This window comes from Phocoena phocoena, chromosome 2 (assembly GCF_963924675.1).
Source record: "Phocoena phocoena chromosome 2, mPhoPho1.1, whole genome shotgun sequence".
NCBI lineage: Eukaryota > Metazoa > Chordata > Mammalia > Artiodactyla > Phocoenidae > Phocoena > Phocoena phocoena.
The window spans coordinates 117,920,483-117,938,483 of record NC_089220.1 but is presented as its reverse complement, the minus strand read 5'-3'; the positions used below and the strand labels follow the sequence as shown (position 1 = coordinate 117,938,483).

General features: G+C 40.0%; 1 protein-coding gene across 1 annotated transcript in view; it reads right to left on the bottom strand.

Annotated features, from left to right (window-relative positions):
• Positions 1-18,001, bottom strand: part of PEAK1 (pseudopodium enriched atypical kinase 1) — a 296,552-nt gene that overhangs the window by 34,663 nt on the left and 243,888 nt on the right. The window lies entirely within an intron of this gene.

Sequence of the window (18,001 nt, the reverse complement as noted above, 5' to 3'; positions counted from 1 at the left end):
ATGTAAATAACTGGCCCTATAGTCACAGCAATGGGTCATAAACCCCAACATACCTGTCTGAATATAAGGCAGTCTTTCATGCAGGCAGATACTTCTATCATATATATATTGGGATACTTGATACATACTTGATTCATACATATTGAGAATTCAGTTTGGTAGAGGAGCTATAGTAGGCTCAGAGGGAAGTTTGAGAATAACAGGTAAGGAGTGGAACTTTTTTTTTAGGTAGTAGGGGTAGAGGGAACTGAATGCTTAACTTGTTAAAGAGTAATACACTAAAGTATTTAAGAAAGTATTTAGCATATTTACTATATTTACCATACTATAGTACAGTCATCCCTTGGTATCTGAAGGGGGCCGGTTCTAGGACCACCCACAGGATATCAAAATCCACAGATGCTCAAGTCCCTTATATAAAATGGCATTTGCATATAACCTACACACATCCTCCCATATACTTTATTTTTTTTTTTTTTAAATTTATTCATTTAATTTTTATTTTTGGCTGCGTTGGGGCTTCGTTGCTGTGTGCGGGCTTTGTCTAATTGCAACGAGCAGGGGCTACTCTTCTTTGTGGTGTGCAGGCTTGTCACATGGTGGCTTCTCTTGTTGCGGAGCACGGGCTCTAGGTTCGTGGGCTCCAGTAGTTGTGGCTTGCAGGCTTTAGAGCACAGTCTCAGTAGTTGTGGCACACAGGCTTAGTTGCTCCGCGGCATGTGGGATCTTCCCGGACCAGGGCTCAAACCCGTGTCCCCTGCGTTGGCAGGCGGACTCTCAACCACTGCGCCACCAGGGAAGCCCCTCCCATATACTTTAAATCATCTCTAGATTACTTATAATACCCAATACAATGTAAATGCTATGTAAGCAGTTGCCAGTGCACTGCGAATTCAATTTTTGCTTTTTGGAACTTTCTGGAATTTCTTTTCCCCTAATATTTTTAATCCATGGTTGGTTGAATCTGCAGATGTGGAACTTGCAAATAAAAAGGGTGAACTGTGCTACAGTACTATAATAAATATGAAATACTTTACAGTATTTACTTTATTTAGTATATAATATTTACTACACACTAAAGTATTTATGAAACTATTTAGTAAAGGATCAGGAGTAAAGTTGAGATTTGAAAAAGGAAGTAAAGCAATTATTTTAGGTAAACTGAGGCCTGGAAGCCTTGTTGCTAGGAGCACAGTGAAGCATCAACCTTTTGCCTGTATGCAATGCAGCAGGCAAGGCAAATGGAAAAGAAAGTTCTGACCTCCAGTTAATCTCATCTATTAAAATGAATCTGAAGCATCCCATTGGCCACATACCAGAGGATGGTCATCCATAGTGCTTTGTGTTTCCCGATCTTGTTTCACTGCTGCCTGCTCATTTGCTTATAGCTATCTCTTCCAGTCTTCCCCACATCCCACTCTGCCTGAACTTCCAATTCTGTTGCTATAGAGTACAAGGGGGTGTAATGATTATTAAATGTTGGTGGAGAAAACCGGCCTAGTTAGAAAATCTCATTGGGCTGGTTCAATGAAACAAATTCAAAATCAGGCACCTTTAATGGTTTCTGGGTCTACTAAAAGTATTCCTAGACTGTCACACACTCACCAGCTAGCTCTTCTTCCTGTTTTTTTTTTTGTTTTGTTTTAATGGGCAAAGAGAAAGAATGAAAGGGAACATCTTATATACTGTGACATGTTATTTCTGGATTTTCAAATGGCAGTGAGTCATGGTGACATTTACAAGTTTCTTTAAAAGAGGTACTTTGTTTGATCATGTGTCATCAGAACATATATCACCTGTGGATTTGAGGGAGTAGATCTGAAGGAGGAGTACTTTCTTATCAATTTTTCATTATGGAAATTATGCATGTGCCAGAACAGAAAAATAAGCCTTGAAGTCTGCTGGATACACAACTTCAAAAATATTCTTTCAAAGCTGGCAGAGCCAGAGGTCTCTCTGTACTGAGAGTAAGCAATGCGTAGGAGGTACCATTATGGAATCTGGCTCTTGGGGATAGGGTGAGGTGGGAAGGGATCAGTTCACTAGCAGTCAGCAGGGTGGTTTATGTAAAGGAGGCCTCACATGCTAAAGCATGCTGACTCTTCTTAATGGGCTGCCTTAGGTTATCAACCCAAAACAAAGCTAGTTTCTCATAATATGGAACATCATAAATTCAAGGTAACAAGGGGCTCTACTTCCACGCGTTAGCGAAGAAAGCAAAGTGACACTTCTGAGACCCTCTTAGACGCCACTTAGTGTCACTGAGAAGTTATCAACATGCTTCAGGAGAGGGAAAATGATCTTTGCTGGGCAAAAGTTAATTTAAGCCATTTTAAATTTCAAAGCAATAAATATAGTGATTAAAAAACATCATCCCCCTTTGACAGGAAAAACATTAAACCTCCAGACGCTCTCTTCTTATTCTCGAGTCAACTTGAGAGGTTTCTAAAAAGGTGTTTTTAGGCTCCTAATCTCTGCAGCCTTGCTCTTGCCTTTTCTCTTACTTCCCCCAATCTCATCGTTATTACTAAAAGGAAGCTCTCTTTTCCATTTGTCAAAAATGATTGGTGAAGGCGGGTTCAGAAACCATGACTCCACCCTTGCTTGTCTGTTTTCCTCCCAGGGAACGGGCTACTTATATTAAGCCTATTGTAAAAACTACAAGAAAGAGTTGCTGCTATTAACCAGTGAGGAATTCCCTGGGCCTGTTCCCACATACATGAAACATAGCTCTGTACTCTTAAGGGGTTCTCAAAACAAAATATGGATGCTAAAAAAGCAAGAAATATCAAAGACTCACCCACTGTACGCACTCATACAATTCCCCATTAAAGGAAATTCTACAGGGCCTTCTTCAGTCTGTTAATCATGTTCTGGAGCTCTGATGAACCACAGCTCCCACTGAGCTCTGGAGGACTACAAGTGGGGCAAGATATAAGAGGCTCGAATCCTGCACCTTAATATAACCCACTGCACCTTGACCTTTACCTGAGGGGTTTGGTCTGGGAAATGAGCCAAATTACCTTTGGGAAACTAAGCAAAGTGAAAGCTAGTTTTATTAACTCTTTGAGGACCAGGGCAGCACAACCCATATTCTCTACAAAGGTCAGTTTTCACAAGCACATTTTAAATAAGTGCACTGGTATATTAAATCACCAGTTAAAACAATTGTCATCTATGAAGAACTATGCAAAAGAGCTGATGAAAGTTAAATCACATGGATTTGCAAATGGATACTAAGACGTTTAACCTGCATTTACAGTGACAGCAGTGTCTAAAAGGAAGAACTTTAAAAAATGCATCAATGATATGTCATGTCGATGCTTGAGGGAAGAAAAGCTCTTTGTATGATTAAAATGGTAAAAGAGAGAGGAAAGGGGAAAGGAAGAGGTTTTGAGAGTTCAAGCTTAGATGTGGTAACATGCTGTGACTAAAAAATGAAAAAGAATCAAGAACAGCATCAGAGAAGGGGATTCAGTCACTACAAATAAACAAATTGTCCAGGAAGAAAAAAGGAAGTAAAATCCTATAATTAATTTATCTTAGGCATATTAATTTTATAAGGGAATATAATTTTTGACCATTGACTTTTTTAATGTTTCATATTTAGATATAAAATCAGAAAACCCTCCCAAATAGTAATATGACACTTTCCAAATACAGGCTTTATCTCCTAACAAAGTGGTTCACCACTGACCTTTCATTGGGAAATGTTTGATGTAATGGAGAAAACACCAAAACAGGAATCAGAGAACCCAGATTCTGTTTCCCTATTACTTTGATCTTCTGTACAAACTAGATGACAACATCAGGAGGGAGATAATGGAGAAAATGAAAAGTCCCCCATTTCGCCCATGAGATAGATGGTTAAAAAAAAAAATTCTTTAAAATGAAATTACAAGAAATCTACTAGGATTTCTAATACAATATATCTTAGCACATGTCTTGAAGTAGCAAATAATGATGAAGGTAATGATTTTTTTCAGGATAAGTACAAGTTGATATTCATTATTATAAAACAGAACTGTTAACTGATAAATGGCCCACAGAGAGGAAGTTATGGCTTTTCTATTCCTGCTATTCAAATTCATGTTGAAACAATCCCTAGTTCTGTAATGCAATGTAGGATATCTGTAGTAACTATGGCATTGACATCTAGGTCCTTGATCATCAGGCTGGGTCAAACCCTGACTTTGTCTCTCTTTTCCTGACCCTCAGCATTTATTCTACTTTCAGAATGGGAGATAGCACACATTTCTTTTTACCTCAAACTCTTTGACCAACGTTTCATTAATGACCAGTTTTTAATTGAGATTTGGTAATGTCTGACCTGACACACAAAAAATCACGTCACTATCTCCACAAAGACACATCTCATTTTCTGAACATGGAGGATGAACTTAAGGTATTCAAAGGAAATGGTAACATTGTTACAGATCTGTCTGTAATACAAATGAATCCCTTGGTAAGTTTATATCTCAACAGTCTGCAATAGTCATACATAATTCAAAGCCGCAGAAGCAATCTCCTGTGGGAAGCTCACTTGGCTTACCCAGGTAGTAGGATTAATCATTACACCATCAAATGAAATAATCCTTCCCCACCCACCCCCCACCCCCCCCCCCCCCGGGCAAATTCATTCAAGACAGATTTTGGTAGAAATTCTGTTAATGTCTGAATATACTTTTTAAAAAGGCAAATCAAATGCCACATTAGAAAGGATTAAAGGCCTTTATGTATCCAAGTATTTCCATGATTTCAGTTCAACTTTTTCTTCAAATTCAACCACCTTCATTCAGCTTCAGAAGGGACAGTAAATGAAATCAGGCTTCTGTAGAGACCATCTGCCTCTTGGGGCAAATGGTATCCTAAATTCTCATTTGCCAGCTCTCTTCAGCAGCTGCATCTGTCTTTAGTTGTCCAGGTCAGCCAATAAGCAAATGCGTGATTTTTAAAACCTCCTTTTACCCCTAAAGATAAGATCAAAGCAATCAGAAACAGCATTTCATGGTTTTATTACTGGTTTCCAAAGCTGCTTATTTCTGGAGTTGCTGGGGATGATGGACCTTTGCAGAAACGGGATGTGAATCAACACGAGGAGGAAGGATCAAAGTTATCGAATCCCACACTGTTTATTTACTGAAAGGGGGAAAAACTCCATTTCCTTCTGTCTCCCTACCTCTAGGACCTCCCACCAATATGACATTTCTTAATCCTATCTTAGTTTCCAGGTCATCTACTTGATTTCGTTACACTTTCCAATTACTGGCATTCTCAGGTAGAAAAGTGTTGTGTCCATTGATCACTATCTTAGTGTCTCCAATTTTCCACTAAGCCTTCTGTCGTCTAACTGAAAACTTCAAACTTCTTATCCTGGACTGAGATTAACCTTTAACTGAGATCCGATGAGTTCTTGCTAATACGTCTAACATAGTCTGGTCAGACAAAGGTAGCTCTTCCTGGTGTGAATGAAGTGGCTAGGTCTTGGGATGGGGAAGACTGGCAGCCATGTGCAAGGTCTTGAATAGACTCTAATTTCCAGATACTGCACAGTTTCAATTTTTTTTTTCTTTAACAAATGTGTTTTTTTTTTTTCTTTAACAAATTTTTTCTTTAGCAAATTACAAGTGTCTTTAAGGCACTAGGCTGTAAGACAGCAAAGTAGATAAAAACACAGGCCACTGTAAATCACTGTCACCTTCATAATACTAAGAAAAATTACAGTTTTAAAATTCTATGAAATAAAAATTCAGAATGGCATCTGTACAAATTAACAGAAAAGATAAATTAATCTTGGAAAAGAGCAATAAAATAGGGCTGCTTTTCTCAATAACAGAGGTGTGGAAGGAGATTCTCAGCGTCACCATTTGGCCTTAGCTCACTTCTAAAGAATGGGGTCAGATATTGATGTTTATTTCCTGGAAAGGCAAGGTATGAGAAGAAGCTATCCACAGGCCTCTCTAACAGGACTAACCTAAGGACGATATGGAACAGTCCTTTTCGGGTCCTGGACTTTTCCCGCATGCCCAGAAGCTCTGGAGAAGTGAGTCACTGCACCTTTCCCCAGTGTCCTCTTATCTCCCTCAACTGCCCGTTTGCCCTTTGAGTCAGGGGAGCGAGATGATTATGTACACTAAACTCTCCAGAACATGGCACGCTCGCTGGAGGAATGGATATAGGGAGGGAACAGGAACAAACACTGCTCAGAACCTGTTCCTACTCTACGCTACACAAGCCGCACACCGTTCTGCTTAACTCACAAAAACACCTCAAGAGGTAAAGGCGGTTATTCTCACTTTACAGATGGGGAAACCAAGACTGAAAAAAGTGAAATGAATTGTCTAAGGTTATGTGTGTACTTAGGTGACAGAGTCAGGATCTGAATTCGATACTATGCAACTCTAACACCCGTGTTCTTTCCACCACACCGATACCATTAGGTAAGCCTGGTGCATTGTAAAGATTCAAGAATAAATGCTTGATTATGAAGATGAAGAAGTAAAAGTGTTTTGAAAAGAAAAAAGCTATTATTGAAATGTGGGGTATTAATGATTACAGATGGATTCTTTTGAAAAATTCTAAACAAAGTCATTGTTTACATTGCAAAAGGATTTCTTTACATGGGAACTGCTCTGGTATAGAAAGACTGTGTTTATAGATGTTTGGCTTCCTAATAATAATCACCACCACTACCTCCACATCTGCTGACTGCTAGGTACTGTGTGCTTAAATATATATCTCCTAACAATAATACTCTGAGTAAGGGTTGTTATTCCCGTAATAGCAAATGATAATAGTAGCCAAAACTTACACAGTGCTTATTATGTCCCTGTTCTAAGCCATGTCTCTCAACAGTGGCACTACTGACATTTTGGACCAGATAATCGTCGTGGAGGGCTTTCCTGTGCATAGTAGAATCACACTAACATCTCTTACCTTCTATCCAATAGGTGTTGGAATTACTCTTCCCCAGTTGTGACAACCAAATAGTCTCCAGACATTGCCAAATATACCCTAGGGGTATAAAAATCCCTTCCCCTCCCCTCCTGTTTAACACTTAACATTAATTCTTTTAAGTCATACAAGGTTATTATCTCTGTTTTACAAATGAAGAAATATTAAGCCCAGAGCGGTTAAGTTATTTGCCTCAGGTAACACAGCTAATACCTGGTGGAGCTGAGATTCAAATCCAGCACTTCAGCTCTAGTCTGTGTTCTAAACAGATACATTATTCTGTCTCTCTAAGAGAGCAGAGCTCAAGAAACTTGTCCCAGATGACACAGCTAATAAGTGGTGAAAGCAGGATACAAATCCAGGTCTGAGTGACTTCAAAGCCTATGTTCTAATATATTATGCCAATTGTTATCAGACTTTAACATGTCTAAGAGTTACCTTGTTAAAGATGCAGATTTGCGGCCCTCACCCCCAGGGGTTGATTCTACAGCTCTGTGGTATGATCCAGGAATCTGCATTTATATAAACACCCCAGGTGATTCTGATGCAGTTGTTCCTAGGGCCACAATTTGAGAAACTATTTTTTACTGCCTCTCTCTCTGCAGAGAGAAGAGGGAAATTAAGTATAAAAGGAGTAAAGTATAAGAAGTGAGGAAGAAACTTTTAAGTAAAGGAGCATCATTGCTCAGAAGCAATATGGCTGAACAGGGGAAATAAAATAATTTAAGTAGTCACAGATAAGAGATTCATAATGGGCTATTAAAAAAGGGAGGGAGTGCTTTGGGACCAATCCTTACCTTCTGAGGTTTATTCTTAGAATACAATTATACAAACTTATAAAATGTTAGGAAATGAGGATATGGCCTAGTATGACATTTATGATTTTTATTAGAAGGACTGGCTGGATGAAGACCACTCTGAAAATAGGAAATGGCATCTGTGACACCAGCAATAAGTCTTCCAACATGCAGTACTATCCCAGTTCTTTGTATCAACAGAGGACAGAGGTAAACACAAAAGGCAGGCCCCTATGACTGAAAAAGCTGCTCCAAGACAGACCACAGCACCTGTACCTTCTACCCACCCTACCAGGGGACTCTTCTTAAAATCTCTCTTTTGTTCTGCTGTTCCTCTGTTCTATATCAGCCATTGATCCTTGTGACCTGTTGAGGTCAGGTCCAGACTACGTGCAGGACTTCAAAGCCCTTCATCATGAGGCTGCAACATATGTTTTTATCTTTATGCCAGACTTTCTGAGACACAATCCTTCAGCTCCAGACAATGTATTTACATAATTCCCTGTCCCTTGGACACACCATATTCTACGTTTCTGCTGTACCTACTTTCCCTTCCTAGAGTTGCCTCCCTTCTTCTTTCCATCTATTCCAAACTCAGCCAGTCATTAAAGACTATTCAAATCTCACATTACCCATGATGTCTTACTGTCCATGGGGACTCTTCCTTCTCTGAACACCCATGGCAGATGTTATAGACTGTTTGTGTCCCCTCCAGATTCATATGTGGAAACTCTAACCCCCAGTGTGGCTGTAGTTGGAGATGGGGCCTCTAAGGAAATAATATTAAATGAGGTCATAAGGATGGGGCCCTGTCAGACAGGATTTGTGTCCTTTTAAGAAGAGGCACCAGAGAGCGTGGTTTCTCTCTCTGTACACATTATGGAGGAAAGTGAGGACATAATGAGAAAGTGGCCATCGAGTCAGAAAGAGAGCCCTCACCAGAAACCAAATCAGCTGGAAACTTAATCTTGGACTTTTGGCCTCCAGACTGTGAGAAAATAAATTTCTGCTGTTTAAGCCACATGTCTGTGGTATTTTGTTATGGAGCCCAAGCTAAGGCAGCAGGGACTGAGGATCACAGAAAGCACTCAGTAAATGGGTGCTGAATAAATCAAATCAGTTGGGATCTGGGCAGCAAGGCACTAGAAAGTAGCACCAGGATCTGTATCTACATTCCTCCCAGCAAAATTTCTGCCTATATCACGATGGAGAATGGAATAGGGACAGGTTCCAATGTGGAGCATCCAAAGAGGGGTTCCTCTCCCCAACCAGGAAGTCAGAGGAACAAAACATCTTCTCTGATGCAGAGTGGAGCTTCTCCATGCGCCAGCAGCACAGAAAGGCCAACGGCTGATTCTTCAGGCTGTTTCACTCTATGATAACTAGGAGTTGGTGTGGGGAGCAGATCAGTGTGCACTGCTATCATCACTTTGCTCTTTTCAGGCAAGCCTTTCTCCCTGCTATTAACAAATCACCATTATAGAGGTACCATATGAGGATAAACTGCTTGTCCTGGGTTAAACCTTTAAATATCACCTGATGACTCTAATCAATATTCTACTGCAGTTATATTAAATAATCACTGACTGAAACTGTGGCCTAGAGGTTTGAATAAAGGCCTAGAAATTAGAAACTCAAATTTAATCCCAGCTCTGCCACCGATGCTACTCTGTCCATGTCTCCCATTATTCATCTATAAAATGGGTGTAGCGACATTTACAGGAGTATATATTAACTAGGAATTTCACATAAAGTGCTTCGAAGAGAGTGAACAACTGTGCCAATGTTGAGAACTTTAAGAGTGCTCGACAGGTCAATGAATCAGTATGCATCACTGTGGCCCTTAGTGGTCACAGACATGCCTCCTTGAACTTAGGCTGCCTTTATAAAAGACATGGTAGATGCCTACAGACTCAATGATCACCAAAAGAGTGCAACAAAAATTACTAACAGGCCAAACATCTCTAAAGTCAGAGTCTGGCTCTGACACCTACTTGCAGAGTGGCCCTGGGACTGTCGATGAGCCTCTCTGTTTCTCAATTTCCTATAATAGGAAGAATGCACTGTCAGAGATACTGGGACAACTGAGGTAACGTGAATGAAAATTACGAATTACATAATAAGATACAGGTATTTGACTTCAGATTCATTAGGCGAACAAGGAAACAAAACGGACCAAATAAGTAGAGGAATTCTCAGTTTGATTCTTCACTTTGTAGTACATTCATTATGAGACTCTAAACAAGTCAGTTTACTTCTCTGGATTTTTAATCACCTCCCCAAAGAGAAAGGAACATAAAGCTATCTGAAGACCACCCCATAACCATTCTGCATCATTTTGTGATTACAATAAAGTGAGATATTTATCAGTTTTCTCTAAAAGAGGATTATTTAAAAATTCAATAGTAAGGACTTTATGAACTCATCTAAGCTTTAGGAACAATATGTCAGCAAACGTAGATGTGCTGATAGTCTAGAAGTTTCTTTAGAGCAAAGAACATATGATCAGAAGAACGAGCTGCTACTTTCAGCTTCTGTCTCCAATTTTTTTCTTTATGAGAAATAGGAATTTGATCTTCAAGGCCAGTTTGGTCTGAAAAGATGACTTTGATAGGTCGTCTTAGCAAAGAGCAGATAATACAAATTAAGATATAACTAGAGCACACCTGAAACTAATATAACATTGTAAATCAACTATACTTCAATTAAAAAAAGTGTTCTTGGGCTTCCCTGGTGGTGCAGTGGTTGAGAGTCTGCCTGCCGATGCAGGGGACACGGGTTCGAGCCCTGGTCTGGGAAGATCCCGCATGCCGCGGAGCAACTAGGCCCGTGAGCCACAACTACTGAGCCTGCGCATCTGGAGCCTGTGCTCCGCAACAAGAGAGGCCAAGATAGTGAGAGGCCCGCGCACCGTGATGAAGAGTGGCCCCCACTTGCCGCAACTGGAGAAAGCCCTCGCACAGAAACAAAGACCCAACACAGCCAAAAATAAATAAATAAACAAAAAAAAAAAAAAAAAGTGTTCTTAAAAAATTTTTTAAAAGAAGATTGTACATACCAAAAAAAAAAAAAAAAAGATGTATAACTGGAGCATAAACATTAAAAAAAAAATTCTAGCTGAACTTTCCAGAGAGAAGGACATCACATTGTACCATAATCTAAGAAGTATTTGGACTTTCTTTTCCCATACTCTGTGTGCATACACACATGTATATAAAGAGACTCAGACTCTGGTTATTTTAGTGAGTAGCAAACCTGACTAGTGTTTGACCAGAATGGCTACAGGCCACTAGCATGCCTGATGACTACAGACAAATCAGATATTATAACTTAGTCCAGGGGTCAGCAAACTTTTCTGTGAAGAGTCAGATAGTAAATATTTTAGGCTTTAGAGGCCATATGGTGTCTATTGCAACTATTCAACCCTGCTGTTATGGTGCAAAAGCAGCTGTAGATAACATGTAAAAAAAAAAATGAGTGTGGCTGTTTTCCGGTAAAACTTCATTTATAGAAACAGGTGAAAGGTCAGATTTGGCCCACAGGTCACAGTTTGCCAATTCCTGGTCTATACCCCTGAACCTTGGAGTGGATTAGAGGGACTCCGAGGATTGACTCCTGGATTATTTAGGAATATAGCTGAGTTCTAAGGACCCTAAGAAGATCAAAATGGTCTTGGAAGGGTATAAGAAGGCTTATACAGATGACTAGCATTCCTAAGGGAGCAAAGGTGTGCCAAATCTAATCTGCGTGTCCAGAACAGAAGCTGGCTGAGGTTTGGACAGCAGTGTAAGGCATAGCTGGATTCCTGAAATGGTTCTGGGAGTCCTAAAGAAACTGGACTTATATGGTATCCAGGATGGATACATGGTAGGGGTCTTTGCTAATTAGGAACATGATGTGCAGGGATGGTGGAGCTAGAAAGGTTAGTCAAAGGTCAAGAGGCCATTCAGGGGGCAAATGATATCCTTAACTTCGGCTGAGAGTGTTATCGTTATTTTAGGCGAGTTACAGTGATTTTCTTAGTTATTGACTATTTTTCTAATTGATTAGAAAGAAAATTTTTGAGCTAAATTTTTTTTGTTTTTCTTTTATGGGCTGTGCTGTGCAGCATGCGGGATTTTAGTTCCTGACCAGGGATTGAACCCATGCCCCCTGCAGGGGAAGCATGGAGTCTTAACCTTTAGTTAGACATGGAGTCTTAGTCTCTTGAGCTAAATTTTTAAGTACATGTATGTGACTGGCAATAGATATTGCCTACCAATTATGAAGTAAATACGATTTTAGTTAATAATCAAGAATTTACCACCAGTTTACTGGAAAGACTACTAAAAGGGTATATACTTTGGGAAGAAGTAAATTGAATCCAGAAGGGAAGAATGAAATAAAGATGGAATAGTTTAAAAAAAAAGTGATAAACGTGATTAAATCTAAAATTAAAAAAGATGATGCAATGTGATGGGGAGTGACTGAGAGTGGGGGGAGTTTCTTATGATTGGGCAGCCAGTGAAGAATCTTCTGAGGGAGTGACATTTAAATCGAGAGCTGAATGACAAGGAGCCAGCCATGCAAAGATCTGAACGAAGCATACCAAACAGAGTGAATAGCTGGTATAAAGGGATTAGGCCTGGCACTTCTGGAGAACAGAAAGAAAACTCCTATTGTGAGAAGTTTATGAGCAAGGTGGTGAGCAGGAGACAGGTTATATTGGTAGTTAGAGGTCAGATTGTATAGGGACTTCCTTCACTGTGTTGAAACAATGGGATCTGCATTTTAGAAAGAGTACAAGACTGTTCCAGAGAGACTAGAAGGGGTGAGAGATTAGGCAGGGAGATCAATTAGGAAAACACTTTATGATATTTTGGGTGTAGGGGATGAAGGGAAGAGAAAAATCAAAGATGGCTCCTGGGCTTCCCTGGTGGCGCAGTGGTTGAGAGTCCGCCTGCCGATGCAGGGGCCACTGGTTCGTGCCCCGGTCCGGGAAGATCCCACATGCCGCGGAGTGGCTAGGCCCGTGGGCCATGGCCGAGGAGCCTGCGCGTCCAGAGCCTGTGCTCCGCAACGGGAGAGGCCACAACAGTGAGAGAGAGGCCCGCATACCGCAAAGAAAAAAAAAAAAAAAGATGACTCCTAGTTTTCTAATCCGAGCGACTAGATGGATGGTGGGACCATTTATCAAGGGAAGGCTTGGGATTGAATAGATTTGTAGGGAAAAATCAAGAGTTATGTTTTGAACACGTTTCATCTGAGATGTCCAGTTGATGTTTAAGTGGAGATATCAAGTGGATAAGTTATATGTGAATCATGGGGGAAAGAGATCAGGAGTGGAGATATAAATTTGGGGTCAAAAGAATATATGTAATATTTAAAATCTTGATACCAGATGATGTTTAGCCAGGGGTTAGCCATTAAAGTTTAAAGAACCCTTTAGGCATATGGATATGAGGGGGAAAAAAACACACCTATCTTTTAGAGCTACCTACTGAAATTTTTACAAATGAAATGATGCCTGGTATTTGCTTCAAAATAATGGGGGTGCGGGGACTTCCCTGGTGGCACAGTGGTTGAGAGTCTGCCTGCCGATGCAGGGGACGCGGGTTCGTGCCCCGGTCTGGGAAGATCCCACATGCCACGAGCGGCTGGGCCCGTGAGCCATGACCGCTGAGCCTGCGCGTCCGGAGTCTGTGCTCCGCAACGGGAGAGGCCACAACAGTGAGAGGCCAGCGTACTGCAAAAATAATAATAATAATAATAATAGGGGGAATGGGATGAGGTATAGATGAAACAAGATTGGCCATAAATTGATAGTTGTTGAAGTGTGGTTTTGGGGTAAATGGTGGTTCATTTTATGAATCTATCTACTTTTGTATATGTTTAGAATTTTCTATCATAAAAAGTTTAAAATAAAAAGAGGGGAGGGCTTCCCTGGTGGCGCAGTGGTTGGGAGTCCGCCTGCCGATGCAGGGGACGTGGGGTTCGTGCCCCGGTCCGGAAGGATCCCACATACCGCGGAGCGGCTGCGCCCGTGAGCCATGGCCGCTGAGCCTGCACATCCGGAGCCTGTGCTCCGCGGTGGGAGTGGCCGCAACGGTGGGGGGCCCGCGTACCGCAAAAAAAAAACCAAAACACACACACACACACACACACACACAAAACCCAAAACAAAACAAAACAAAAAAAAGGGGGGAATTCCCTGGCAGTCCAGTGGTTAGGACTCTGCGCTGTCACTGCTGAGGGCCCGGATTCAATCCCTGGTCAGGGAACTAAGATCTCACAAGCTGTGCGGTGTGGCCAAAAATAAAAAACAAATTTTTTTAAAGAAAGTAAATAAAAGGAACTATTTTAAGCTAGTCTCCATTAAAAGTGGTAGAAGCAGAGATGGAGAGAAGTAAATAGATTTGGGATTAAAAGGTGGTCCCCCATTAAAAGGTGGTAACAATTCCATGGTCAACATTTTAAACAAGGCACTCAGGAAGAAAGCAAGCCCGAATAACCGGAGGTACATGAGCAAGAGGGTAAGTAAGATTAATCAGGTAGACAGAGGTCACATATATAGGGCCTTCTTCAGTTTGGAGATATGACTGGTTTTATATTTAAGAAAGGGCACTTAGCTGTTCTAAGAATAGAATGCAGGGGGGAAACATTAAGCAAGGATTATCTTAAATTCTGATGTCCTAAGCATAATTTGTAAAGAAGTCAACTGTTATTGCTAGGTACTCTGCTAGATGCTTTACAGATATCTATTTAGTCCTCATAATATCTCTATAAGGTAGGTATTATCATCACTGTGGTACACGTTGGGAAACTTCAGCTCAGAGAGGTTAAGTCAAAAGTCACACAACTACCAGTGGTATAATTAGAATTCAAATTTTTGTCTGTCTGACTCCAGTGCTTGCATTTTTCTCACTATGCAATATTATTCCCCATGCTATGGACACCAAAGAGTTGTAGAGATGGGAGGTAAACTAGTGCTTTTAAAAACGATAATGGAGAAATTCCCACCTGGTCACAGACCAGACTAACCACTAAATTAATTTCTCTTGATCCAGACTAGCCGGATGGAAATGATGCCTATGGATACATTGTTGAGCCAAAATTTGACTGGTATCCCTGTCACCAATATTTTGCCCTTCCAGTTCATTTTAAATACTTCTGCCAGTAGAGATTTTATTTAAAAAAGAAAATCACACTACTTTCATCCTTAAAAACTGTTTCTGCTACAAAATCTATAACATAAAGGGCCAAACATTTCAATGTAGCATGCAAGGCTCTTCAGTCTTTCTCAGCAGTTCTCAAACTTTTTCTCTTAAAAATTATTGAGAACTGTAAGGGCTCTTGCTTATGTGGATTATATCTATTGACATTTATTACATTAGAAATTAAAACTGAAAATTAATTAATTCATTAAAAAATAGTAAACACTTTAAATATTAACCAAAATAATATTTTTTTCAAATCGATTTAATATCTGGCTTAATAGAAGACAGCTGAATGCTCATATGTGCCACTGCATTTGATCTGCTGTGATATGTTGCTTTGGTTAAAGTATATGAAACAGATCTGGTCTCATCCACATATGTAGGTGGGAAAGGTAGTATTTATAGTCTTCTAGATAATCGTGGATATTCTTCTTTGGTACTATATCAGAACTTGGCAAGTGGTAGTTTCTTAAAAGTTACTTGCAATATGGAATCTAAAACAATACCAATGAACTTTTTGTACTCAGTTACATTAAATCCCTTGGTCTAACTTGCAGTTTCAATGGATCTTTTACTCATGCATAATTCTGTAACATCCTGCATTGGGTCATTTGGAAATAACCGGTTCACTGAGTTATGTGGATCTTCCAAATGTTGACACATTTCATTATATAATTTTAACAATCTTTTTTGCTAATGCCACCACCAATCTCATCAGAAAAAATGTTTAAGTATTAGGAAGCTGTCACGGTAGCAGATACAAGTTTGCAAAAGTTCTTATTTTGCTTGAAAGTGTGAATTTTATTATTGACAACAAATACTGTCAGTTGTTTTCCTTGAAGTAATAGGCCCACTATGTTCATTAAGAAAATATCTGCCAAACACCCAGGTCTGTATAACCACAGCTGGTCTGCCCCTTGTTCTTTCAAGATGGTCCATGAAAAAGGTGCTGGTTCAGCTTTGTAATTCAAATTTTGAAACTCAAACTATTTTACAAGAGTTTTTCCTTGAGACAGCCATACTTTGGTATGCAGCGTAAGTACTCCCTGTGTACTTCTCATTTTATCACACAGAATTTTTAAACAGACATATATTCAAGGGTTGAGATTTAATAAAATTTAGTACTTTATCAAGGACTTTCTTAAGTGAAAATGGTGTTTGTTTTTTAAAGCTACTAGTACCATATGGTGCCATGGTTTTGATTTGTGCAGGTATAAGTAGTTTTACCCATTATTGTTTTTGCATCATCAGTGCAAATGTCAACACAGTGAAAAAGACAAATAATGTCTTAGTATTATTATGAAAATGGTGACTTTTACATGGTCACTATTTGACCTTGCATGGACCACATTTGAAGAACCACTGGTCTATTCATTATCCTTTTCCAGTCACCGGTCCTGCTTCTGTTTGTCATCATCATCTATGACTGCATATATTGTTCCTTTCGCCTACAGTGTCTTCCTCAGCCTGCTGGCAAAATCTTATTTGTCTTTTAAGATCTGGTTTGTATTTCATCTCTGAGAAGCTGATTTCATGTCCTTTTTTTTAGCGGTACGCGGGCCCCTCACTGTTGTGGCCTCTCCCGTTGCGGAGCACAGGTTCCGGACACGCAGGCTCAGCGACCATGGCTCACGGGCCCAGCCACTCCGTGGCATGTGGGATCTTCCCGGAGCGGGGCACGAACCCGTGTCCCCTGCATTGGCAGGTGGACTCTCAACCACTGCGCCACCAGGGAAGCCCTGATTTCATGTCTTTTAAGCTGATTTAATCCTTCTGATTTTTGCGCTTCTGTGCCACTCTGAACATACGTTGTTTTAGCATTTATCACATTGAGGGCAGAGGGGTTAGTATCATTTTCAAGCACCCACTATGTGCCAGACCCTGTGCTAAGTCTTTTACATATTTTCTTATTATATCCTCAATCAATTCTATGTGATAGGTATCATTACAGCCACTGTACACTGAAGGACCAGATAGATAGCTGAAGCTGAAGTCAAACCCAAGCCCACTATTTCGGCAGTGTGGTAATCTTTCCCCCTATTTATCCCTATGGCACATATACAGCACAGTTAAGATATTCAATTTATGTCGCCTGAACAGGCAAATAAATGAACTTCGTAACAATCTCATCTCATAATGCAAGACTCTACAAAGTCCCTCATCTTTCAGAGCCTAGAGTTTGGCCTTTAGTAGAGTATTTTTCATTCCTTATATACCGTTTAGATTTGGAATCTTCATTTACTTATAGAAAAACTGGCATTTTGATTATATACCGTTTAGATTTGGAATCTTCATTTACTTATAGAAAAACTGGCATTTCCATTTCTTCCAGCAATGTGTTCCCAGCCGTGGGATGGTAATTTAATGATTACACTGCCATCAAGCTGGAAACATAAATGTTGACATTTGACAGTAATGTTTTTCCCTCTCAAAGATGCTTCAAGTAAATACTAATGGTGTATCCAAGTAAATGAAGTAACTGTTGGAAAAGCAAATGTATATTTTTCAACATGAGTATTCAAGTTTTAAAAAGTTAAAAAAAAAAACCTATTTGATGCTAATACCTCTTTTTCTACTTAGTCTGGGACCTTATGAAATGTGAAAATTCCAGTGTGCCTCTACAAAAAGCTTAATACCTCAAATTTGCTTTACTTAGACTACAGTACATTATCTTAAGAATGGTGGGAAGACCAGTGGTTCTCAAAGTGTGGCCCCAGGATTAGCAACAGCATCATCTCCTGGGAACTTGTTAGAAAGGACCCAACTCAGACCAACTGAATCAAAAACTCTGGGGGCGGGGCCCAGCAATTTGTGTTTTAATAGCCCTCCATTTATTGTGATGCATGGTTAAATTTGACAACCAATGGGGCAAATGTGCTGCATCATTTGGATAAATGGATGTTACATATAAAGAACTAATAAATTTTGGAAGATACGATTGGCCCATATACAAGCAAATCTGTGAAAATATAAGCTGTATAGTAAGAGGTCTGCCATACCAAGGACCCAGGCTATCCTCAAGCCTATATACAGTGGCACGCAGCCAAAGTAGAG